At 38.2% G+C, this 26,469-nt stretch overlaps 1 protein-coding gene across 1 annotated transcript in view; it reads left to right on the forward strand.

Moving 5' to 3' along the window:
* Window positions 1–26,469, forward strand: part of NRG3 (neuregulin 3) — a 1,079,756-nt gene that overhangs the window by 142,202 nt on the left and 911,085 nt on the right. The window lies entirely within an intron of this gene.

Genomic DNA, 26,469 nt, shown 5'->3' on the forward strand with positions numbered 1-26,469 from the left:
ACACAGAATCAGAAGCAGGCTCCAGGCTCTGAGCCATCAGCCCAGAGACTGACGCAGGGCTCGAACTCACGGATGGCGAGATCGTGACCTGAGCTGAAGTCAGTCACTTAACCGACTGAGCCACCCAGGCGCCCCTAGCCTTACTTTCTAAACCAAGAAAACCTAAAGGATCTCTTCTTGTATTGATACTTTCCTGATTTCAAAATATAATAATCTGTTACCCAAATGAGGAAGCTAAGAGGAAAATGGATTTCAAATTCCTAAAATATTAAGGGCGACCAATCATTCCATATCATAGTATCTTATTCCTAGAAATAACTACTGCTGCCCTCAGGATATGTATGGGTCTGGGACTTCATAAAATTCCTTCCTCTGGTTTTAGGAGGGGGTTATGATAACCCAGCACTGTGATCTGATTGGTTACATAGACAGTCATTTTCCTTTATTTGGAGCCTTTTGCAAAACCTTTTTATGAATTGCACACATACATATAATGCATTGTTGGCAAATTTGAAAATTTCTTTTTGGACAAATGCTCATTTTGCAATACTCCTACTTTTATTTTCCTTTCACTGTATCACTTATCCTTAATAGGACAAAAGATCCATTATTATATAAAATAAGGAAAACTGACTAACAAGGCTTCAATTCCACCTCCAAATCTTGTCTGCAATGGCAGATATGTATTTGTCTTTGTGTCTGTCTGCAGATAAAATGTTACCCCAGAGACCTCATTACGTCAAGCCTGGCACACCTCGTTTCTCTAAAAGCCAAATTGCCTTGTCTTAGGGTTTATTTTACAGAGGCTTCCTGTCCCTGTTCAATAATTGTCTCACCTTTTGATTCCTGTCTTATGAAACCTTAATAAATTCTACTACCTGTGTATGTACCCACTATCCATACCTGTGGAGTCTGGGAATTAACTGTGGGATAAAAATGTAAGTATTTGTTCATTGAAAAATTGTGGGCAATTGCAAATCAGTGCCTGTGCAGATTTTTCTAGTTACTCTGTGCTGTTTTGCATCAGGTAAGATGTGTATACCTCCAGCTTATGCTCTTTTCATGGAAACATGGGGCTTGCGTCTGTGATTGATGGTCATACTTCGGGGCTCTCTGCCTTCAGTTCATATCATTCGAAGACATGTTCTCCCTTTGCACCCTGGTTTAGAATGGAAAAGACTCAATTTTGACTGTGCCACTATGGCTTACACAGGCAATATGATGAAGAGAAAGTTCTATTTCCAGATACTTATAATACCTCTTTATAGATACTTACCTCTGCTAAGTATCTAAAAGACTGAACATTTAATGTACACAATTATGCGCATAGAGTCCAGTTTTGGACATTTGGACGGTGATTACAGCAAAACCCAGGTTGAGAGTCAAGATAATTTTGAAGTAAGAAACAAATTCATGACACAGAAACCTGATGGCAGGAGGGACTCCCAAGTCACCTGACCCACCAGGACACTGATAGAAATGATGTTACAAACCAAACAACCTAAGTGGTTGTGTTCTTATTTGTAACATTTTCCATAAAAACACACCCTGGCTTGATAGCATGGCCCTTCATCAGCACAGGCCCTCAAGAAACATTTGGGAGAATTTAAGGTTATATTTCAGAACCGAGCTACTCGGTTGCATGGGACCGTAATTGGAGTTAAGAAACCAGCAACCTTCCTTGTAAAATGAACCCAAGGTCCACAGTTGGCACCTGTTTACCATCTTTACTGCCTTTGGTCTGCACGTTCGGATGCCAATGTCGTCCTCCATAAACTGTCACATACTGATATGGGCAGAGTAGATGTAATACACCGGCTGTCCACCTCTTAAACCCTATGCGTGTCTTCCAGATTGATAGAGAAGAGGGAGCACACTACTGGATTCAGTGGAAATTCTACCTCACAGAGGAGCTGTATAGAATTATCCAAGGCTGAATACCAGTGCGGAGTATAGCTCTATCTATATGTGCTGGTATATGGTGTGATTAGTATGTTTCGTGCACATGACAAACATGCCATCCTACTTTGTATCAGGAGAAAAATGGAATCATTATGTGTCCTTTTCTCTCTCCCTTCAACTCCAGACCAAAAGGCCTTGCCTGTTTCTTCAGTAAAACTGATGGGAATGGAGCCCTGTGATATTCTGAGCTCTGCTAGGCACGTTCTCCATAAGTATGTTGCACACAGTTTTAGTATACTCCTTTAACAGATCAGAAAATAGAAGCTGAGATAATAAGGAACTTGTCATATTCATGAAACGTTAAAGGGTAGATTCAAACCCGAATCTTTAGGGTTTCCCCACCCCTCCATTCTAACAAATTTCCACACCGGTGAAATGTTTTTAGAGGCATCCAGTACACAATAGTGAGAAGAGCCTCATTCTTAAAGTCACAAAAGCTGAGTCATATTCTAAGTTCAGTAGATTTCAACTGTGAGGACCTGAACAGTTTCTCTAAAGGGAAGTGTCCTGATATACTTCTCCAATCACATTTTCCCTCCCAAACACCAAAAAAGACCACAGGTATCTTGATTTGGTATCCATCATTACCTTGCTTTGCTTACAGGTGCCCCTAAGCACTATGCTGACTGTTTTGTGTTTGAAGGCATCATTCTGTACTATCATCAACAATAAAATAAGAACTCAGACATTCAGTCTGCTTCTCTTATGTCGTTATCACTCAGAACGACTTTTACTCCAGGAATCAAATAGTCAATGCTGTTTTAAGTCCTGTTTTATGCATGTTTGAATATAGATTTAATTTTTGGAAGACTTCGTGTACATCTTACATACCAGGTATGGGGTTGTTCTGGATATTCTAGTAACTATCTAAGTTCTCCACCATTAGGGATAGAAAGTGCGGTACAGGACTTCAGTGGGTATTGAAAACATTTCTCGGGTACGTTGCTTAATATTTATGAACCCAAGTTTCCTTATTTAATTAGAGGCAATAATAATCTTAAAATGCCATTTTTTGGGGGTGAGGATTCCATGAAATACAGACTGTTTATAGTAAATGACAACCCATGCTATTACACAACTGTTAATATCCATCTTCCAAGTTTTCCATTGGTCACAGAAACATGGAGATGACCATACATGCCAACTTTATTTCTAACATTTCTGTTAAATAGTTGAAAGATCACTTGCACATACATAGACTGACAATTCAATTTTTTTTATATTCCAAATAATTTGAGAGGATATGTGGTATTGGCTTCACTGAGTTACATCAGAACATTCCAGAAATGGCTCTTTTGTATAAATTCCTCTTTTCCCCCCTCTCCTTTACACTAGCCTCATATATAAGAAAAGAGTTCCAGAACATTTGTTTCAGCTTCTTTTGTCTCTCTCAAGGCTGAATGGCAAATACATTATTTCTTCATTCTTTAAGAAAAAGTGTTGAGTTCTTAGTAAGTGCCAGGCTTTATGAATGTATGCTTCAAAGAGGAGGAAAGAAATGGTATTATCTAATGCATATTTTTAAAAGATCAATTTGGTTGCTTTGTGGGAAATAATGTGTGTGGTGGGAATACTGATATGTGGGGACATGTGAAATAGTGGGTGATTAGTTAGAAGGATCATAATAGTCTAAGAAAGAAATTTGAGATACGGTTTGAAGAGAGAGGAGACAAGTCATGCTGAGACAAGTCTTGGAGAGAGAGAGAAAAAGAAGGAAGACTTCCTGATTTCTGGCAAGAGCACCTGAGAATTCTGGAAGATAAATGGGTTTATGGGTAAAAACATGGGAGTATCATGTTTGAGTCTCATATAAGATATACAAATGGAGATGTCAAATAGGCAACTGAATATATATGTGTGTGTGTGTGTGTGTGTGTGTGTGTATAATCATAGAGAATTTTGGAGGGGATAAACACTGAGGACTCTATAGACTATAGATGATATGTAACCTATTTTTTGGCAGCATCTAGAATAGGATATAAATTACCAAGAGGATAGGTTACAGGTTGGGACCAGATGATTCTCAAGTATGGTAAAGTAGAGGAAGGCAAGGTAGGAAAAGGTGACAGAGGTCATGGTGAGATCATAGGAAAACCAGGTAACAGTGCTATTTCAGAAGCCAAGAGCTGAGTGAATTTTTAAGAATGGCAGAGGGCTAAGTCAATTGAAGATTACTTAGAGGTTGAGAAAGATGACTGGAATGTGTCCATTGGATTTGGCAACATGGGGGTTGCTGGTGATCATTCTAAGAGATTTAGTGGAGAGACTGAGGCAGACACTACAAGTGATTTGAATTGTTTAATGGGAAGTGAAAAGGTGGAGAGTGTTTGTTGACATCTCTTATGAGATGTTTGGCTGAGAACGGTGGCAGAGAAATAGGGTGTTGCAGAGAAATGGGGTGGCTGATGGAGGGCATATGAAGTAATGAAAGTTTTTGTTTCCCTTTAAAAAATGACACCCTAGAGTGGCATTTTATCAGAATGAAGTTTGTGAACACATAGTGGTCTTCAGTAATTTTACTGGTGCATTCATCATTTAAGAATTTAGCTAGAATCAAAAAAATCTCAGACTATATCTCATGTGCTAAAGTTAAAAATTTTATTTTTATGGGATATTTCATAAATATTTACAAATAGTTGCCTATTTACACACATATATAGGTGTATATTGAATCATAAGATAAAATGCATCTTTTTAAAACTGTATCACAGTTTAAAAAGTTTGGAAGCGACAACAATAGGGAATATTGGCATAGTGACAGGGATAATCTAGTGGAGAGAAAGTGACCAATGGTTTAGGAGAGAGGGAAATCAAAAAGAGTAAAGTTTCTGAGTAGGAGGGAGGAATTCTTTACTCAACTCTTTTATCATTTTTCTTCCCATACACTTATCATGTGGTTTCAGTAGAATGAAGTAGTCATCATTAACCTGACCATAAATGAACAAATGCCATATTTTTGTGGGTATGTCTGGTGGGGTTTAAAGAATTATTCTTTTTCCACTATTGGGTATTTACCCAAAGACAATGAGGACACTAATTCAAAAAGATACATGTATCCCCTATGTTTATTGCAGTGTTGTTTACAGTAGCCAAGAATATGAAAACAACCCAAGGGTCCATTGGCTGATGAATGGGTAAAGAAAATGTGATATATATCAGTGAAATATTACTCACCTATAAAAAAGAGTGAGATCTTGCCATTTGCAACAACATGAATAGACCTAGAGGGTATAATGCTAAGTGAAATAAGGGAGACAGAGAAAGACAGATACCATAAGATTTCACTCAAAGGTGGAATTAAGGAAACAAATGAATAAAGGAAAAAAAAGTGACAAACCAAAACATGGACTCAACTATAGAGAACCAACTGCTGGTTACCAGAGTGGAGGTGGGTGGGGGATGGGTGAAGTATGTCATGGGGATTAAGAATATACTTACCTTGGTGAGCACTACGCAATATATAGAATTGTTGAATCACTGCATTGTACACCTGAAACTAATACTGTATATTAATTATACTTCAGTAAAAAAAGAACTATTCATATTAATGATTTTTCATAGTCACTGTGGTATGGACTTAATTGTTTCCCCCAAAATTCATATGTTGATGTTCTATAACTTTCAGTACCATAGAATATGACTGTATTTGCAGACAGGATGTCTAGAGAGGTAATTAAATTAAAATTAGGTCATTTGGGGTGCCCCCCAATCCAGTATGATTGATGTCCTTAAAAGATGAGATAGTTTGGACTTTCACTATATTATATACCTGAAACTAATGTAACACTGTGTGTCAATTGTACTTCAATAATAAAAAGAAGACATTATACAGTTAAATGAACATTTTTATATTTAGCCTCCCAATGAGACCTGATAAAACTTGACCAGTGCATGGCAAAGAAGATAGCCGATTTCTTAATCTTCTTTCTGACCTGTGATATTTCTCAAAACAAGTACTAGGGAATTTCTTAATAGAGCCGTAATCACACTTTTGGTTTTCTGATATAAATACCTTACTTAGGTGAGTGGTCCCAGTAAAGTTGCTTTTTCTTTCTGAAATGCTTTTTGGGTCCTTTTGTTTTTTTAAAGGTGCATGTTCTTGCCTTGACATTTAATTTTTTATTGGGGGGGGGGAGAGGGAGAGAGAGAGAGAATATCTTAATCTTAATTTCCATGCTGAGCATGGATCCTGACATGGGGCTTGATCCTGCGGCCCTGAGATCATAACCTAAACTGAAATCAGGAGTCGGACACAATTGACTAAGCCACCCAAGGACCCCAACGTTTAAATTTCTTAATGAAATATACTACAATAAACAAATGATTTTGAATGACATTTTAGAATCTGTAACACACTTAGCATGTTGTGCTGTTAATTCGTTTTTCTCAATAAACATTTATGAAGGGTCCATTGTTACTCTTATGGTGAATAGGATATGACCTAAAAATTCACAAGAAAATGATGAGAAAATGTTTGTGTGTGTGTGTGTTTGTGTGTGTGTGTGTGTGAGAGAGAGAATCATGCTTTAAAATAATAAATATGTGTATGTTACCTTAGGAAAATGTGTAAGAGTTTTCCATACAAACCTCAAAATCAAATTGCTGGGTTGTAAGTTATATCTGTCTTCAGCAGTGTTATGTTAAGTAAATCTTCAGTTTGTGCTCTTATTATGTATTTGATCTTTTTTACCCTCATTCTAAAATCAGTCAGATTTACTGAGTTTTGATACTCTAGTAAGCATAATATGATAACTGATTATTGCCATAATTTTTCATTCCCTGATTATTACTGTTTAACTCTTTTTAAAATATATTTATATGCCATTTAAGTTTTTTTCTTTCAATTGTTTATTTGTAGAATTTGTATGTTTTTTGTCTTCTTTCAAATCAATTTATAGGTGTTCCTTTTGTACATTATATAGTATTTTTTTTTTGGTTGTATGGATTGCAGATACCTTCTTCTCACCTGTAACATTTCATTTGCTTATGATAAGGTTTATCGTATAAAAACTTTCCATATTAGTGTCTTCAGGTATGTTTAGTTTTTCCTTTACAGTTTGTCCTTTTATGGCTCCTAATAGTCTTTATGTCATCAATTATTCTGTATATTGTACTCTAAAGATTCTGATGTTTATCTGATTTAAGTTATTAACCCATCAGAAATTTCTTGGTTTGTTTGTTTTGTTTGTAGGCAAACAGAGATCTGATTTTTTTCTTTTTCTATGTAAATAGCCAGTTATTCACTCACCATTCATTGAATAATCCATCTTTTTCTTACACATTTGTAGCCTATAATATCCGAAGCTCTCATAGGTACATGAGTTTATCTTAAGGCCATTTATTCTGTTTGGTTTTATTTGTTCCTTCAACTGCATGTGTTTAATCTCTAGCTAGAGAGGAAGCCTGATGTACATTAAGCTAAGTCATTTCTTCTATTTTACAATTGTTTTGACAGATAGTGACCTATAACGCATACATATATTTTAGCAAAAAGTTGCCATATTCCTTGAAAAACACTGGTAAAACTTCGGTTGAAATTGCTTTGATTTTATAGATTAATTTGTAAGAGTTGCCATTGGGCTCTCAGGTATATCAACATGATGTGTTTCTCATTTGTTTGTTTTTTTAATGACATTCAGTAAGTTTCTTTTATTTTACTCTAAAGCCTTACAATTATATTTAGTTGTAGTTGTTATTTGTGCTATTACAAATGTAACTCCTTAAAATCAGGTTTCCTAATAGTTTGTTGCTAATATAAAGGAATATGATTGTTTTCTATATATTGGTTTTGTATCCAGCAACTTTCCTGAACAAGTTTATTAATTATAATGATTTATTTATTGATTTTCTTGGATTTTTTTATGTGGATAGTCTGTGAATAGATGATATTTTGTCTTATTGTTTTAATACTTGCTCTTGAATTTTTTTTTTTTTTACTATTTTACTCTGGGAAATCTTTTTGGTATAATTAATGAACAATAGAAGTAATGAAGCAGGTTAGCAACCTCATGGGCCTTTTCACAAAGCAGTGACAGCCCATATGCGGCACCTTCTTCACCTGTTGTCATATTGAAAGACAGTTGATATTAATGGTTGGAACCTTAAAAACTGCTGAGTTCTAATTCTCAATGAATTGTGAAAGAAATATTAACTTGATTGTCTCTTTCTCAATTACAGGTTCTTTATTATTCACTTATTATTCTGTAATTCTTTGTTTTCTTCAATAGCTACTTACTGACTGCCTACCATTTTGCTGGTACCATGCTGGTTCTGAGGGTTCCACGATGAGTAGGACCAACAATGTCCCCGTTCTCATGAGGCTTCCAAGACAAGAGCGACTAGCATGACACAGAAAATTACTTGGTGGTTATTTCCTTGTAATACAGAGGCTGTTCTTAAGCACAAGTGCAGCAGCCCAAGAAACTTTGGGCAGGGAATGGTGCTAATACGTAGTGTCGAAGGTCGGGAAAAGCCATTTGAACCTGACCCAGATGAGGAGTGTCATTTGGAACAATCTCCCTGCCTAGCATCTCACCTGCAGGCAAATTGTTCCAAAGAGAGGATAGATGTAGGAAGTAAAGTGGTTCTAAAAGAAGGGTTCAATGAGAAACTGTTGGCGATGAACATTAGATAGGCATACTAAATACAAAAATAGATAAATCATTGAGAAAAGCATGTATCTCTTGAATGTACCTATTTGGAAGATATTGATTATCCATTAGACTTTACCCTGGTTAATTAGGAAGAGTAAGTCTAAGGGAGGGCCATGGCACTTGGTACAAAGCCACTCACGATCATGGCTACCCATGTATTTGCCTCAAGCACAGACTTTCAGCCCAGGGGTCCCATCGTCTTTGCTCTGGCTTCACTTCTGGTGGTCTCTTCATTTTGATCTCCATTTTTCCTGAAGCAATCATGTGGAGCAAAATTTGAGGAAAAAACATTAGCGATTTAAAAATGATCTACTTGGGCACACTAGCATCAAAAATAATGCAGGGCAATATTGGCTGTGGGTATTTCTGCAAGTGTGGGTTGACTGTTTTGATACAGCCTTTCAGCCAGTCTTCAGGGCAGGGCGTGTGCTTGCTTAGACCTCGTGTTCTGCGAAAGCAGGGCCTCTGTGGAGAGCTCTGTTTTGTCAGCCCCACAAAATGAAATGCTGCAGTCTGCATTTTCCTTATTCAGTTTCAAGTATGAAGTTGATTTTACAATTTAACTGCAGTTTCGTTAAGATGTGCTACCACTCCCAGCTAATTATGTAGATGTATCAAATATGCATTTTCTTTAAAAGCTGTATTACTATTTTGCCTTTATCCACCAGTGATACTTGAATAGAAGGTGGTAATAAAATGTTAATATGTATTTAGTCATATGAGATAAAGTAATGTAGAAAATTCAGAGCTGTAAAATGAGATGTATTATTACTTCTAAAAAATGTAAGCAAAGGAAATTCAGAATGACAGGCCTACACAAGCCTAGGGTTTCTTGATTACCCAGCAATGGCCTGCTGTGTGTCCTACCCCTGAGATAGAGGATTAAACTCTGTCTTCCTTTTTACTTCCCCTCTATGTCAGGCTCAGGGTTCTTAGGGTCTTGAGGGACTTCAGGAAGTCGAGCACTTTAAGAAGTACATGTGTTTGGCATATGAACAGAAACCCAGGATTCTGGAAAGCTCTGCATGCAAAGAGAGGTGTAGGGTCCTGTTCTGACATCTTTTCATTTGGAGCATTTCTCAACCACAGCCCTCCTTCTCTCAGGCCTCAGCAGGTGTCATTACCTCTTACATGCATGGAAAGTGCTTTCACTCACACTAAAGGAGGCTTGGTCAAGGTTCCCTTGGCAAGACAAAGGGATTCATGCTCTCCTAATAGAATTTTACGAGAGGAATTTGGAGAAGGGAACCCCACCTTTCTAGAGGACAGTATTGTGCTTTGATCGAGGGAAGTGGGGTGATAGGTGAGACCAAGGTGCTAGGATTAGCCTTTCATCCCCACTGAAGTCTCCTTTTTTTTTTAATATTTGTTTACTTTTGAGGGGGGGAAGGGTCAGAGAGAGAGACACACACACAGAATCTGACGCAGGCTCCAGGCTCTGAGCTGTCAACACAGAGCCCAACATGGGGCTCGAACTCACGAGCCGCAAGATCATGACCTGAGCCAAAGTTGGACATTTTACTGACTGAGCCACCCCGGCGCCCCTGCACCTCTGCGCCTCCTTTGAACATTAGCTTGTGGAAGACCCAGGACAGTCCAGTTGATATGGAGGCCCTGAGACACAGGGCAGAGTAGAAGCCCTGCGAGGATCTTTATTTTGACCCAGTCATACCACTCCTAATGTGAAGTGTGCTGATTTGTTCTAGTAAGAGAAGGAGGAGCCAGTTGTTTTAAGAGAAGGAGGAGCCAGTTTGTTTTTCTCTGCTGTGGAGAAGTAGGGACAATCAGGGCTCAGGCTTGTGGGATCTGAGATGTAGGGTGACTCAGCCAACAACACAAGACCTCTGAATCTTTAAGCGCGAGAACATTTCCTGAAGTTCTTATCAGGCACGTGGTGAGGGGATTTCCCGTACATTATTATTATTATTATATTTAACCATCAAGTACCATTATGAGAAGAAATGAGTTTACTCAATTTTGCAGCTAAAGAAGTAATCTGGGGGTGGTTAAGTCATTGGCAAAATCATAAAGATGTGTGGTATGGGACAAAAGGTGAATTCAAACTCAGGAGTCCAATTCCAACATGTATGCTGGTAACCAGTATGCTATGCCACTTTAAAAGCCCTTCTTTTTCTCTTCCAGGGTTAATGGAAGAAATAAATAAAGCCACATTTGCCAGGAGGCTTTCTGCAAATATGTAGTTTGAAAAATGGAAGTTATTGTATTAGGTCCGTATTCTTGGTACTTTCTACTAATGTGAAGGGCGCAGTACTTATAAACAGTCATATATTGAATTTATGTAGCACCTGCCCTTTGTGGGGCTTATTCTGAGATGGTCCATTGCTCCATAGAGCAGTTTCTCTACTTGCAGTTGTCCGGTCCGCACAGTATGTGCTGCCTACAATCACCCTTTCCCTAAGCAGGGAAAGTTCTAGAAGTGGCTTCATCAATGAAAACTTTGCTTCTTGGTGCTACCTCTTCCCAAGACATAAAGGACAGATGGCCGTTTGTTGGAGCGGATGCTGGAGGCCAGCCCTACCTGCCTCACACCGTCTAGGGGATTCAGAGGTTTCTATCCGGAGCCTCACTTGGAACTCTCTACTTGGCAAATCACAGGACCCAGGAGGCACTCAGAAAACAGCTCAGGACTCAAGGTCTCAGTGAATCTTCACCGATGAACAGAAGCCTCTCAATTTCAGATTGTAACCCCTTTTTTTGTGACCTGTGTCCTTCTTGTATCCTAAGACACCTGAGATTTCGAACCCGAACGTGGCTCCCGGAGAGCAGTTAGTGAGGTTTTTCTGTTTGGAGACTCCTACCTGTGCCAAACAGGAGGTAGGAGACTCCTACCTGTGCCAAACGCCTTGCCAGAAATACTTGTTATCCCACCTCACAGACACGGAACTGTGCTTAGATGGCATATGGTGGCAAACTTCTACTCCATCTCAGAGTGGAGGGGTGCAAGCCTTTTCTTGTCATCACTGGTTCTCCATAATGCTTTTCACCATGGGGTCAGAGGTTACACAGAGGTATCCTGTGAGAAAATAGAGAGCAGGTATTGGCAAGGCTTACTTTCTTTGCTCACCTGTGTGAACTTGTAATAGAAATTCAGAGAATTTAAATATTAATGCTCAAAACATTTCAGTGAACAAGTTTCAGAAAGTTGACTTTATAAGTTACATTTTTTTCTATGCAACATCATAGTTTTTATAAAACAAGGACTTTTTAAAATAGATAATGATTATATTTCTAGAATTTTTATACAGCATGTTGTATCTACTATCTCTACAGTTCGTATTCAGTTATCTTACATGCAGTCACATGTTTTTAATGTTCTATGTTTATTTATATGTTTGCTATTAAAAATACTCAATTCCCTGCACCTCTGAAAAGGACAAGACAATGACAGTTTATTATGTTTTTTTTTTTTGTTTTGAGCTCACATAGATGAGCCATATTTATGGTTTATAAATAAAACCATATTCACTTGAATAGCATGAATTGGTGATGCTCAAACGTGACTGATTAGTGGTTCTTAGGCATTTACATTCCTAATGTTTTCCTATTTGCTGGGGGATAACAGGGGTTCAGGAGAAATCTAAAACATAGTGAATAATCTGAGAGGACGGACATCTAGCTAGAAGGGCATGACTACCAGAAATGAAACAAAGAAAAGTATGTCATCTGGTGTAAGTAAAGGCAAATCCATTCTTTAGGAGTTTAGAGAGAGCCATGATCTTCTGGGGCTGGCCAATGATGACAGCTACTTAATACGTAGACAGGACTCTCTGCTAGGCCCAGAGACACGTGCTTTGCACTCATTATTCTATGTGAACCCCACAGGACCCTTCTGGTGTAGATATTATGAGATGCTTCTTCAACAGAAGACACTGAGGCCAAATGAGTCCAGTGACATGTCCAAGGTCACGCCCTATGGGATTGGCAGGCGCAGTGTCTCACTGATACAGAGCTGGTGTTTTTCTGTTTTGATTGAGATGTAATTGACGTAATACTGTATTAGTTCCAGGTGTATATTGGCCTGATACTTGTATACATTACAAAATTCATCACCACAATGGTCTCTTTAACATTCATCACCTCACATAGTCATATTTTTCTTTCTTACAATGAGAACTTTTAAGATCAGTTCTCTGAACAACTTTCAGAGCTACAATGGAGTATTATTTTTTTAAAGAGTTTTTACTTTATTTTTTAAATATAATTTGTTGTCAAATTGGCTTCCATACAACACCCAGTGCTCATCCTAACAAGTGCCCTCCTCAATGCCCATCACCCACTTTCCCCTCTCACCTACCCCCCATCAACCCTCAGTTTGTTCTCAGTTTTTATTTTCCCCTTCCCTTCCCCCATGGTCTTCTGTTAAGTTTCTCATGATCCACATATGAGTGAAAACATATGATATCTGTCTTTCTCTGCCTGACCTATTTCACTTAGCATAGTACCCTCCAGTTCCATTCACGTTGCTGCAAATGGCATGATTTTATTCTTTCTCATTGCCAAGTAGTATTCCATTGTATATATAAACCACACCTTCTTTATCAATTTATCAGTTGATGTACATTTAGGCTCTTTCCATAAATTGGCAATTGTTGACAGTGCTGCTATGAACATTGGGGTACATGTGCCCTATGCATCAACATTCCTGTATCTCTTGGGTAAATTCCTAGCAGTACTATTGCTGGGTCATAGGGTAGTTCTGTTTTTAATTTTTTGAGGAACCTCCACATTGTTTTCCAGAGTGGCTGCACCAGTTTGCATTTCCACCAGCAGTGCAAGAGGATTCCCATTTCTCCACATTTTCACCAGCATCTATAGTTTCCTGATTTGTTCATTTTGGCCAGTCTGACCGGTGTGAGGTGGTATCTCAGTGTGGCTTTGTTTTGTATTTCCCTGATGACGAGTGACATTGAGCATCATCATTTCATGTGTCTTTCTGGACACCGTTTCTGGATGTCTTCTTTGGAAAAGTGTCTATTCATGTCTTCTGCCCATTTCTTCACTGGATTATTTGTTTTTCAGGTGTGGGGTTTGGTGAGTTCCTTATAGATTTTGGATACTAACCCTTTATCCAATACACTATTTGCAAATATCTTTTCCCATTCCGTTGGTTGCCTTTTAGTTTTGTTGATTGTTTCCTTTGCAGTGCAGAAGCTTTTTATCTTGATGAGGTCCGAATAGTTGATTTTGCTTTTGATTTCCTTGCCTTTGGAGATGTGTCGAGTAAGAAATTGCTGTGACTGAGGTCAAAGAGGTTGTTGCCTGCTTTCTCCTCTAGGGTTTTGATGGTTTCCTGTCTCACATTTAGGTCTTTCATCCTACAGTGGAGTGTTATTAACAGTAGAATTAACCATGCTATATGTTACATCGCCATGACTTAATCTGTAACTGGAAGTTCGTACATTTGACCACCTTCACCCATTTTGTCCACCCCCAATCTCCACCTACCTCTGGCAGTCACCAATCTATGAGTTAGGTTGTTGTTGTTGTTGTTGTTGTTGTTGTTGTTGTTGTTGTTGTTTTTTAAAGATTCCACATATTGTGAGATCATATGGTAATTTGCCTTTCTCTTTTTTTATTTTTTAAAAATTTTTTTTTTCAACGTTTATTTATTATTTATTTTTGGGACAGAGAGAGACAGAGCATGAACAGGGGAGGGGCAAAGAGAGAGGGAGACACAGAATCGGAAACAGGCTCCAGGCTCTGAGCCATCAGCCCAGAGCCTGACGCGGGGCTCGAACTCACGGACCGCGAGATCGTGACCTGGCTGAAGTCGGACGCTTAACCGACTGCGCCACCCAGGCGCCCCTAATTTGCCTTTCTCTATCTGACTTATACTTAGCATAATGCCCTTAGAGTCCATCCATATTGTCACAAATGGCAAGATATTATTTTGTTATGGTTGAGTAATATATTCCATTGTGTGTATACACCACATCTTTAGCTATTCATTTATCCACAGACACTTAGGTTCTTTCCATATGTTGGCTACTGTAAATAATGTTGCAGTGAACATGGGGGTGCATATGTCTTACTAGTTAGTACTTACTTTTTTTATAATAACTTTTTAAATGTTTATTTTTTGAGAGAGAGAGAGAGAGAGAGAGAATGCGAGCGGCGGGGAGGGGGTGCAGACAGAGAACCTCAAGCAGACTCTGCACTGCCAGTGTGGAGCCCAACGTGGGGCGCAAACCCACAGAACCATGAGCTCATGACTTGAGCTGAAACAAAGAGTTCTATATGCTCAACCAACTGAGGCACTCAGGTGCCCCTAGTGAGTGTTTTCATTTACTTCAGATAAATGCCCAGAATTGGAATTGTTGGATCACTAGATAGTTCTAATTTAATCTTTTAATTAGTTTTAATTCTAATTTAATTGTTTTCCATAGTAGCTGTACCAGTTTGCATTCCCAGCAACAATGAACAAGGGATCCCTTTTCCTTACATCCCCACCAGTACTTGTTATTTCTTGTGTTTTTATCATAACCATCTAACCGGTGTGAGGTGACATCTCGGGGATATATGGGGAGAGACTGGAAAGCCCCGAGAAGGTAGAATATATCTAGAATGCTCAGCGTGGAGCCAAGATGCAGAATGGGAGAGAAAGGGCAACGGGAGGCCTGTGTCAATGAAGAGAATGGATTCTGCTGCAAACTTTTGGGGATCCCTAATCCAAAAATAGGAAATGTGGGAATTAGATCCATTTTCTCTAAATTAAGTATGTTTGTCAATATGGCACCAGGATTTTCTCCCTCTTGGGGCCTACGTTTGAATCATCGGATGGTTTGAGAAACTCACATCCAGGTGGAGACAACAATAGTGTAGTTTGTACTGCTTTGAAATGAAGATATAAAAATTCTCACTTGGATTTTTTGAAAAAGAGAATATGACAGTTGATTAATGTATCATGAGATTAATCTGTCACTAGATTTTGAAGGCAATGCTTTGTAACATGTCATGTCTCTTAATACCCTTTTCTAGATCTTCTCAGGAAAGGTTTCTGTGAATTGATTATTGATAGTTGAGCATAGAGTTTGAGAATAATACTGTGTGTGAAAAAAATCCTGGGAACAAATTCTGCCTTTACTGTTTTCCAGTGATCTGACATTGTAAATAATTTAATTTCTCTGAACCTCAGTTTTCTGTCTGTGTAATGGGATAATAACACCTGCCTCATAGAGAAGCTTGTGAACTAAGCAAAAATAACACATAGAAAGGGATTAACATGAAGCCTGGCAAATGGAAGCACTCCATAATTTTGTGTCATTGTCACCACATTGTCATTTGTGTCCCCCTTCATAGAGACATTTATCTATGCATTTAATATAGGCAAAGTAGATACCTTTACTAAAAAATATGAGGCGGTCTGCAACTGTGAGTACTGGGAACTTTACTTATTTAGGGGTCTTGTCACCTTTAGCAGTGGCAGTATATTAATTTTACTTGGTCACTGACCTAATGTACATATTATGTGAAAAATTCTTGGACTACTCTGAGCAAGCTTACAGACAAGTGAATCATCTTAACGCAGCATAGTGTTATAATCAAGTGTTTATAGTGTGGAAGCGCAGAAGCGGTACTTTTCCTATAATGCCAGCTGAATGAGCAACTGGGCAGGAAAGTGACATTTGTGCCAAGTCCAGATGGGTGATTAGAAGACTACTTAGCATCTCAGAGGCTAAGAGTGTTGCAGGCAGGGCCCCTCTCCGGCAGCATGGAAGTATAAAGAACATGGCCTGTACTAGGCATGAGAAATGTTAGCTGTGAATGGAGTGTCAAATGCAGGTGGGAGAGACCAGGGTATATGAGTTCAGGCCAGAGGAGTAGGGGCAGCATTTGCTGTGGTTTCAAGGTTTTCCCTAAGATACAGACACAAAAGAAGTGTCTTAGTTTTTAAGTAGGAAAGTCACATAATCACATTTTTGTTTCAGAAAGATGATTACCAACAGTGCAAAGGATGGATTGGAGACAGAAAAAGTGGAGGATGCTTTATGTTTTTTTTTTAATATTCAAACCTCATTTTCTATAGTTATTTGCCAATCAGATATTTTTTTTTTGGTGAAGTATCTGCTCATATCTTTTCCTTTATTGTGGTAAAAATACACATAATATAAAATTTACCATCTTAATCATTTTATTATTTAAGAAAGTTTTTTTTAATGTTTATTTATTTCTGAGAGAGAGAGAGAGAGAGAGAGAGAGAGAGAGAGAGAGAGAATCCGAAACAGGCTCCAGGCTCTGAGCTGTCAGCACAGAGCCCGACGCGGGGCTCGAACCCATGAACCGTGAGATCATGACCTGAGCCGAAGTCGGACACTTAACCGACTGAGCCACCCGGGCGTCCCATGGAGCCTACATTTTAAGGAGGGTATTGTCACTGGCTTCATAAGTACTGTGGGAGTAGCTTATTTTGGAGGAAAGGAGACTTAGAGGGGCTTGGATACCTGTTTTCAAATGGATACAGGGCAGTGGTGAGACCTGATTCTTCTGGACATCAGAGAGCTAAACATGGTCTGACAGGTTAAAGATATTGGGAAGTAGAACTGAGTTTGACTTAAGGAGGGACCTGCCCCTCTCCTTCCTTTCCTTTTAAACTTTATATTACACATCTTTCTTTAAAATTTTTTTTAAATGTTTGTTTATTTTTAAGAGAGAGAGAGAGAGCGACAGTGTGTGAGCAGGGGAGGGGCAGAGAGAGAGGGAGACACACAATCCAAAACAGGCTCCAAGCTCTGAGCTGTCAGCACAGAGCCCAACGTGGGACTCGAACCCAAGAACCGTGAGATCATGACCTGAGCCGAAGTCGGACACCTAACCGACTGAGCCACCCAGGTGCCCCACATCTTAATCATTTAAATTGAACAGTTCAGTGGTATTACATACATTTATAATGTTGTGCAACCATTACCATCCATCTCCATTACTTTTTCATCTTGTAAAACTGAAACTCTGTGTCAAATAATGACTCCCTATTTCCTGCTATCTGACCCCCCTCCAGTCCCCTAACAACTACCATTCTCCTTTTCTTCTTTATGATTCTGACTACTCTAAATACCTTATAGAAATAGTATTTGCATTTTTGTGACTGGCTTATTCCAGTTGGCATAGTGTCCTGAAGGTTCATCCATGCTGTAGCATATGTCAGAATTTCTTTGCTTTTTAAGGTTGAATCATTTTGCTTATCTGTTGACCTTTTGATGGACACTTGGTTTGCTTCCATGTGTCAGTTCTCAGCAAGGATGTTGTGTTAAGTATCTACTAAATAATCTCTTCAAGATCTTGTTTTCAATTCTTTTGGGTAGAAATGCACTCACGTGGGATCATGTGGTAATTCTATTTTTATATTTTTGAGGAGCCACCATACTTTTTCCCCCCAGTAGTGTACCATTTTGCATTCCCATCAACAGTATGCAAAGGTCCCAATTATGCCACATCCTGGTAGAATACTTGCTATTTTCTATTTTGTTGATGGTAGCCATCCTAATGGGTGTGAGGGACCATTTTATGTTTTAAAAGAAAGATAATGAGGGCCAAGGTGAGGCATAGTCATGGAAGATAATGGTGAGGAACTCAGGAGGAAGACTTTTGGGAAGTGCAAGCAATGGGGTTTGTTGACTGAATAGGAGAATTTATAGAGGATGAATTATGTGTCCAACATTGACACACTGAGAAAGGTCCACATTTGACAAATACTCGTGATATCATTAGAATCAGATAGGACATATAAGGTGACGAGTAAGAATTCCTGAAAGTGACTTTAATCCTCATGAATTTATTAGTTACATAAAGATTTTCAAAGGAACAAAGTTGAATTGGAGCGTACGTATTATGGATTACAAAATTCCAAGTTTATAGAAAAAAGTTATACCTTGTAGAAAAAAGTAAATTGATGATATGTTTTACTGTATCCATAAGAACAGAGTTTATGATGTAGCTTGCAATTTTAACAAAAATAATAACGTATTTGTAGAATATTCTGCAATTTGCGAGTCTTCTTCATATAAACTGTCTTTAATCTTTCGACAGTTTAGCTATGTTTTCATTTACTGGCATACCACAAATAGCTTTTGAGTACCCATATCTGGTTATCAAGAACTGTCCTAGGCTCTGGACAACCCTGTTGTCACAAAGCATACTTTTTAAGTACTGGAGTTTAAATATCCATAATAGGAATTCTTACCTTGGGTCCAGGGAAGGGTTTTGAGATCGGGAGATGTCTATGATCTTAGTAAAAATTACATAAAATATTTCCAAGGAGAGATTTTCATCAGATTTTCAAAGACAACCATGATTCTAAACTGGTTAAGAACCTTAACCTTCGGGAAACTGAACCTCATGAAGCTAGCTGACCTGCCTAAGAGCCCAAGAATCAAGTGACTGTCCAGTCTTTAACCATTGGTTTAGCGTACTCTACAATGTCGTGCTGTCTCTGTCTTCAGTTTATGCCATCTGTCCCTAAAGAATGATCCATGTTCCTAAGATTTTATAGATTATACAGAGTTTCTATTGTAAATGTCACTTCTTATCAGGATGCAGCAGTTAACAAATTTTATAATATGGCTTGATGGACTTCAGTGTTTTATACCTTTTAAAACACTGAAACTTCCAATCTTACTGGTTCTAAAGGCATTTATTTTATGAAGGCAGTGTTCTTGCAACTGTATTGGAGATGAGCCTGGAAAAACTCCTGAAGAAACTCCAGGTGCGTTTCTTTGATCATCTTGAGGAAGTGGAAATATGTGCCATTCCTAAGAACATTGTTAGCCGTCTATTGTAGGACACAGACCAATGCCTTCAAAATGGCCTTCTTGACTTCCTACAGTGGAGAGCTTTGAGCTCTGTGGTGAAATAGCCTTTATATTTACACACTACCATCTGACCTTTGGGTCAGGGCATTTCCAATCAATTTAGAAGTGCAGTGAGTGGAACCACAGTGCTGATGAGCTCTCACAGTATGGTAAGCAAGGCTGCCTGGGATTGAGGGGTATGGAGGCTCTATTGATTTTTTTTAGATGCTTTTGCCACATACTCCCAAACTTCTGGGCTGGGAATTAAGTCTGTTGCCAGAGAGGATACCAGAGGACAAAAAGCCTCCATATGAAAGGCTAAAGTGGAATTTTAACATGCTCCAGAAATAAATTGCATTTTCCTGGGGAAATTAAGTAGAGAAATTTGCTTATAATCTACTTACTACTTACATTGCTAAGATTAGCAATGAACAGAAATTAGGCAGGAAAGTTTAACAGGAATCAGCTTTGTAGTTTATAGAATTGGCCCAGCAGTATGTCAATGCAAGTGCACCTGGATAGGTCCAGCCTTCTAGAACTGTGTGTAAAGCCTGATACACCTTTGTTCAGAAATGATAAAGAATCTCTAATTCACTTACTGAATCCTCAAGTGTTTTGCTACTCTGATTACCACATACTGAAGCAATAATTTGTTGTTGAATCAGGGCAACAGGAAGATAATTTTATATCAGCCTGATGGGGTTGTTTACTGAAATTCTAATAAGCTGTTGGGCTGTGTGTGTGTGTGTGTGTGTGTGTGTGTGTGTGTGTGTGTGTTTCCTTTGATTTAGGGTTACATCTTCCTGATTTGTAGGAATACTTTTAGATTATATGACCAGCATGGCCATGTGATTCCCGATCTTTGGCTTTTTTCTGAATTCCCATCTTTTGGGTCTACCTAGAAATCCAGAAGGTTTATAAGAGGTGCTTTTTTCCTGCCTGCTCTAACTCCTTGTGGTATTTTGTGAAGGCAATATGAAATTCTGAATAGACATCACTGATATTACCCTCTGGTAGAAGGTTTTTGAGCACCTATTATTGAGAATGTGCTGTGCTACTTTCCAATGTTTAGAAGTTGAAATAAGCAAATTGTGATCAAGGTTTATCAAAGCAATTATAATCTAGCTGAGGGGATTGGAGATGAAGGGCTGATTAGCCTATGAAGCAGAGTGAAAGCATCACTACGCTGAGGAGGGAACAGCCCTCTCTGGCAAAAGGCAGCTGGGAATCTTAATGGTGGGAAGGCCTGTAGGTTTTAGAACAGATAATACGTACAGGAGAATGGCCACAGCTCTGTCAGTCCCAAGACTCTGTTATCCTAGCTGTGCTTTCATTACTTCCCAGTGGAATCCGCATCATTCCTTGTTAAGAGAGTATTTTAATACTTAGAGCTATTGACTTAAAGTGTAAAAACAGCATTGCCTCTTTCATACTACACCTCAGTATTTGTGGTGTTTCCTCATTAGTGGTGTAGTTTCTTCAGATAATTTCATTAGAAACTTTTCTGTCTTTAGGTATAGGTCTAAAGTATTACTGGATTTGGCATTTGGGAACGAAAGTCATAAAATCAACTATGCCTGAGGTTTGCATCATCCACTATGCAAACCACCAGCCACTGGCCATTGAGCATTTGAAATTTACTAACCCAAACTGAGATATATTGTAACTGTAAAAGCCACACTGACATTAAAGACTTAGTACTTAAAAAAAAAGTTGTAAAATTTCATTTTTAGATTGAATACAACTTGAAATGATAATAATTTTATATATTGGGTTAAATAAAATGTATCATTAAAATTAATGTCACCCACATCCTTTTCTTTTTTTAACATGGCTACCAGAAAATTTTAAATCACATAGATGGCTCTCATCATATTTCTATTGTAACTTGCTTCCTTAGACAGTGCTTATGGAACTGTGGTTATAAGAACTCTATGTAAGTGATTTAACCCAGGTAATAAAGCTGAATCCAAGTATGTGGCATGAACTCTAGACTGCCATTCAGAGACTGGTTTCAGTCCCTGCTGTGACCCTGACTTTCTGGGTGGTCTTTCACTTTCCATCTGGGCTAAGATTTTCTCATCTGAGCAGTGTGGAAAAGATTAAAAAGTGGGTGATTCTAAGTCCCTTCTCACACTAAATCTGGCTATTCTGTGGTCCTAAAGAATATAAGATTGAATCTTGTTTGTAACAGTTTAGTCTCTCCTCAAAGCTGTCAGATGAAACCATCTTCATCATTCTGATTCGTAATTTATTTAAGAGAGGTTAAGTTTGTAATTACTGTAATTTGGAGCTTCCTTGAGCAGCCTGAGGCTGAAGCACAGCATCATTCAATCTGTTCAGTGCAAAGTGAAGCAGTTGAACATGTTGTGATTTATAAGGATCTGACAAAGATATTTTGCAAGGAAGTTTCCAGCACTTTGAAAATATCTAGATAAGTCTGAAAGTAAACCATTTTTAGTCCAAGTAGTTTTTATGATGTCATTTCAAACAGCTTACCTCAATAAAAAGATTTATTTTTAAAATTAATATGGCAAAAGCTATATCTACCTACTTCATAATCTAGCTTTCAAAAGTTATTTGTAAGCACTTTTTGATATTAGATGTAATAATGCTTGTTCATTATCAAAGGTAGAAAATGCGGAACACTTCACACACAAAACATGAGAATTACTCAGACCCTATCTAATTCTTCCCCATATGTATGTGTATTTGACTATAATATTGGATATAGAACATCTTTTGAACTTGGAAAACTTTTAGCCACTGTGCTTCTTTTGGGTTTATGGGTAATTTATAAGATGTTATATTTATATGTGCAAATGCCCATCATAACTCATTCAGGGTTATTTCTTAGCAGACAGATGCTGATCAAAGTATATGCATATTTAACATTATTCTTATTTATTATAAACTTTCCTTCCAGAAAGTTTATATTTTCAGTTTGTTTGCATTAGCAGGATACGATCCTGTCAGTTCCCTGAAACTTCACCAATACTGAAGTTAAGAAGTTAAGATAAGTCTTGTTTATATCCATGGGTGGAAGATTATATTTTGTTTTTTTTCTCGTGTTTCTTAGATTTCACAGAATCAGAAATTTTTGAATGAACATACTGGCAGTTTCTTTTTCTTTTTCTTTTTTTTTTTAATTTTAAAAAGAGAGAGCCAGTATGAGAGGGGAGAGAGTGGCAGAGGCAGAGAGAGAGAGAGAGAGAGAGAGAGAGAGAGAGAGACAGAGAGACAGAGAGAGAGAGAGAATCCCAAGCAGCCTCCATGTTCAGCACAGAGTCCAACGCAGGGCCCGATCCCATGGCCAACCCTGGGATCATGACCTGAGCCAAAATCAAGAGTTGGATGCTCAACTGACTGAGCCATCCAGGTGCCCCCATATTGGCAGTTTCTAATGCTTCTTCTGTGAGAGCTTATCCCCATGGTTTATTTATTCTGTTTATGTAATTAGTTGTGATTGTTGTCCTTTTTGAAAGGTGAGCTGCTATGGATCATATAGAACCCTCAAGGTCTTTCCTCCAACAGTCATTGCAGGCCTCTCTGACCCATCACTCCCTATCTGTTGTTCAGCTGTACAGACAAACTAAAATACACCACACACACACACACACACACACACACGCACACCACCCAGCATGGGGAAAAATCAGTGTAGTCCCCATCCTAATGTGTGTTCTAGGAGATGTTTAAGTCCTTACAGGAGGAGGAAGATAATTTAACCACTACATGGTCCTTTTACTGGAGTCCTTTTCTTTTCTTTTCTTTTCTTTTCTTTTCTTTTCTTTTCTTTTCTTTTCTTTTCTTTTCTTTTCTCTTCTCTTCTCTTCTCTTCTCTTCTCTTCTCTTCTCTTCTCTTCCTTTTCTTTTTTTGAAACAAATGAAAAAGCCTCATAGAGATATTAGTTATATTAAGATCTCTGCAATAAACAAGGTTTCTCAGTCCACAGAGCTACCACAGGTTACTTATTCAAACCACAATGGTGAATACCTTTGCAAAATCACTTTTATTGAGCTGTCATTACAAGGCCATTATAAGAAAGGACCACATGATATATTATAATGCATCTGTTATAAAAATATTATGGCCATTTTCTTAGAACACTGACATCCCAGTATGTGAAAGTTCACTTCTTAAAATTAAGTAACAAAAAAGTTGAAGTACTCTTTTTTTTTTTTTTTTAATTTTTTTTTTTTCAACGTTTATTTATTTTTGGGACAGAGAGAGACAGAGCATGAACGGGGGAGGGGCAGAGAGAGAGGGAGACACAGAATCGGAAACAGCCTCCAGGCTCCGAGCCATCAGCCCAGAGCCTGACGCGGGGCTCGAACTCACGGACTGCAAGATCGTGACCTGGCTGAAGTCGGACGCTTAACCGACTGCGCCACCCAGGCGCCCCTGAAGTACTCTTTTGATTCACTTTTTTCTGATAGTGAAATTCATTTTCCTGATCATAACTGATCCACAACCGATAATGTTGCAAGTTTCATTTGGCTATTTGACAACTCAGAGCAAAATTCGAACTTTAATCATAGTGATCATATTGACTATTTTTGGCTTACTTGTATGTTCCAGTGAATTAATTTTAATTTTATACTTTTACCTATAATTTATTACTTCATTATTGTTTAAATTTCATATAAAAACACAGAATTGTCATGTTTTATTTTGGGGTTTATTCTGATTTTTGGCCTCTCCTCAAGCAACAACAACGGGTCCTTGTTGGAAGGGAGGTAAGGTATTATTAGAAATAAAGTAATGAATCTCCATTATCATATCCCTGGAAGAAGCAAGGCCTCTTATTAAGAACAATTTTTTCAAGTTCAGTAACAAACATCATTTTTGTCATGATTTTAAGGTTTGCTACAAAAGAATAGAGTACATTACACATGCATTAAAAACATTTTTTAAACATTTATTAATTTTTTGAGAGAGAGAGACAGTGCAAGCAGGGGAAGGACAAAGAGAGAAGGAGACACACAATCCGAAACAGGCTCCAGGCTCTGAGCCATCAGCACAGAGCCCAACGTGGGGCTCAAACTCATGAACAGTGAGATCAGGACCTGAACTGAAGTCAGACGTTCAACTGACCGAGCCACCCAGGTACCCCTACACATACATTTTTAAAAACTTTTGTAGGCAAAAGAGCTGCTGCTAATCAAGTAAAAAAGGTGGAAATCATCTGTATTATTCTGGGGCTTTTCATTTCTCAACTTCTTCCTTTGTTTTTGTGTCAATATGCTTCCAGTCCAGGTATCAGTCTCTTGTTTTGGGACATGGTTTCTGTTCATTCATTGGGCATTTAATGAATTTAAATAAGTTGATCTTCCCAAGAGTAAGTGGACTACACAAGACTTCTTTGTAAGTATCATCTCAACCTTATGGATGTCCTTTGTGACTATTCAGTGGTATATCCTGGAAAAAGTAGGAATTAATACAGGCACTTGAAGTTATCTGACCACCACTTCCTTCTACAGAATTCAACATTTTAAATAGAAGTATGCTTTGGAAAGCTATGCGAAGTATAACGTTAAGGGTATGTTACTGAAAGTTAAATATTAATTAATACTCTTTAATTTCCCTAGCCTTTTGGAGGTAGGTGAAGTCATCTGTGTCTTGCACAACTTTAGGGGTTGCTCTTTGCATGGACTACTTTAGCCCATTCAGGGTACTGCTTCTCCAGGGAAATAATTTTTAACTGTATTTGAAAGGATGAATTTAAAGATTATTAACTTAACTCTTCTTCAAGAATTTAGAAATGATGTTCCTGTCAAATCAGATAATTTTCTTCCTGTGCATTAAAGAATACTATGAGGAAAGCATTAGCTACATTACTGTATTTAAATGCTTCTTGGGTATTGGCAATCCCTTGCTAATTTTTTTAGTGGTTTTCAATTCAGAATTCAAAATTAGCTCTATATCCAGGCATCACGTCTCTCTTGTACTTCTGTCTTGTTTTAGAATAATAGTTCTGGTTGCTGATAGCTTTATGTCTTCCCTGACATGCTTCTGATTACTCTGATCCATGCTAAACTGTTGATTCAACATTTTCCTGTGATCTCTACCTGCCTTGCTGTATTATCTCTTGGAGACTGAAAGAGTGACAGGCTTCAGAGATATTATTGGATGTAACTAATAGAACATTTTTTAAATTAAATAAAATTAAAGAAATCTTGTAGCATACTAGTTGGGAGCTAAAAGTTTTTTTTAATGGCCATTGTTGAGAATATTCTGATTTGTGGATTAATGCTCTCACTTTGAGGGTTCCAAGGAACCCTACAATGAAGATGGTAACCTTCATCTGAGACTCTACAAAATGATTAATTAATATTCACATTCAGTGAGCTAATTAGGACTTTGGGGGCATGTTGGCACTTCTAATGGCTTATTTAATTATCTGAAGGAGGCTTTTACCATCTCAAGAGGTATTATAATCAGCCTTTGGGAACTAAAGAACCACCTCAAGAAATAGTAGAGCATCTCCCATGTTGGCAAACAACCTCTCTGACAAATGTTGCCTTTGAAAAAAGGCCCTCAGCTATAAATCGGGTTGAAATCATAAGGAGAAAGTTTTGACACTATTTTCTAGTATACTGGTTGCTCTATCTTGACTGGCATGAGTGTTTTCAGGGATTAGAACAGAAGCAGGATAGCTCTTGACTCAAATCCTTGCCTTGAGGTTGATTGTTCTCCAGGAAGAAAGACATCTCTTGGAGGGCAGCCAAAGGTGTCCCTTAGAAAAAGATTAGAAGTGAGCCCCATTCAAAGAGATAGAATGAGGCTGTTTGGCTCCACCAGACCTTTACTTGTTTCCTCAATCCAGAAATATCACAGAAAATGGAAGTGGTGATAATGTTAGCAATAATAATGATCCGTGTTCAGTGATCAATGGTGGTAGGGTGAGCGCTCAGGAAACAAGCATGGCACAATGGTCTGTACAAACCTCTAGGTCACGTTTACATAGCTCTGGATTTTATGATTTATTTTCACATGTGTGAGAGAGTGCTGTGTCGTCTTACAGGTAAAGTATGTAGATGAAGTG

This window comes from Herpailurus yagouaroundi, unplaced genomic scaffold (assembly GCF_014898765.1).
Source record: "Herpailurus yagouaroundi ecotype Mexico unplaced genomic scaffold, PumYag 163, whole genome shotgun sequence".
In the NCBI taxonomy this organism is placed as follows: domain Eukaryota; kingdom Metazoa; phylum Chordata; class Mammalia; order Carnivora; family Felidae; genus Herpailurus; species Herpailurus yagouaroundi.